The sequence below is a fragment of the Trachymyrmex septentrionalis genome, unplaced genomic scaffold (assembly GCF_001594115.1).
Source record: "Trachymyrmex septentrionalis isolate Tsep2-gDNA-1 unplaced genomic scaffold, Tsep1.0 scaffold31, whole genome shotgun sequence".
In the NCBI taxonomy this organism is placed as follows: Eukaryota; Metazoa; Arthropoda; class Insecta; order Hymenoptera; family Formicidae; genus Trachymyrmex; species Trachymyrmex septentrionalis.
The window spans coordinates 1,195,622-1,196,675 of NW_017305474.1; the positions used below are offsets into that span (position 1 = coordinate 1,195,622).

The 1,054-nt window shown below is 32.9% G+C and overlaps 1 protein-coding gene across 3 annotated transcripts in view; it reads right to left on the reverse strand.

Moving 5' to 3' along the window:
• LOC108749694 (tyrosine-protein phosphatase 99A) overlaps nucleotides 1-1,054 on the reverse strand; it is a 214,377-nt gene that overhangs the window by 24,878 nt on the left and 188,445 nt on the right. The window lies entirely within an intron of this gene.

Sequence of the window (1,054 nt, forward strand, 5' to 3'; positions counted from 1 at the left end):
GAAAAGGAGATCTCAAAAATAGAGGCGAGAGAAAAGCTAATCCTGAAAAAGTACATTGCGCGCTCGAAAGAGAAAAGTATTACACGTCCGCGTTTATGAATACAATACGTATCTCGTTACACGAGGAAATTCGCGCGACTTCGAGTGGTCAAAGCTCATCTAAATATCGTGTATGTTTATTTCATGCGAGAACAGATTGTTTTATCCCTTTGGGAAATCGCGATGAAGCTCCGCGATTCTCTCTCATCTTGTTCTTTTCTCTCTCTCTCTCTCTCTCTCTCTCTCTCTCTCTCTCTCTCTCTCTCTTTGTCTTTAGAGTATTATTATTTCTGTTATTTTCACTAATATCTATATAGTTCTTCATTTTATTTCTGTAATGCATTATTTTTCTTATTCTGTATTATTTTTATTATTATCTATTGTTTGCAGCTCTTCATTTTTATTTATAAATGCGTTATATCTTCTATTTTTATACGTTTTTTTTTTATACGTTTGTTGCGCTGCTCTCTGCTTTGCCTTGTATTTAAAATTTTTAAAGAGGGCTCTAGAACTTAAGAAATGCTTAATTAATCAATCTCTCTCTCTCTCTCTCTCTCTCTCTCTCTCTCTCTCTCTCTCTCTCTCTCTCTCAAGTGTTCTCAGTTTTGTTTCTTTGTTTATTATTTTCATTATTACTCCCTATTATCTGTAGCTTTTCATTTTATTTATAATGTATTATATCTTCTACTTTTTCATATTTTCTTTCGTTTTGTGTTTTTGTTGCATTACGGTCTGTTTTGTCTTAAAGTTCTTAGAAGGCTTGTCCTAAAACTAAAATAAGCGCTCAATCAAACAATCAATTAATTTTTCTCTCTTTTCCTTCCTTCCTTATCGAAACATTTTAATAAAACGTTAAATATTATTCACTATAGAAATCCATCGGTTGAAAAAAAAACCTGATTCTAAAGAACAAAGCGATATGACATACCGTAAAAAATAATATTTAAAGTTGCTGCAGGACGCAACGTTCGATGGCCGGGAATCGATAGTTGTGATTGCGTCGAACACGAATAAA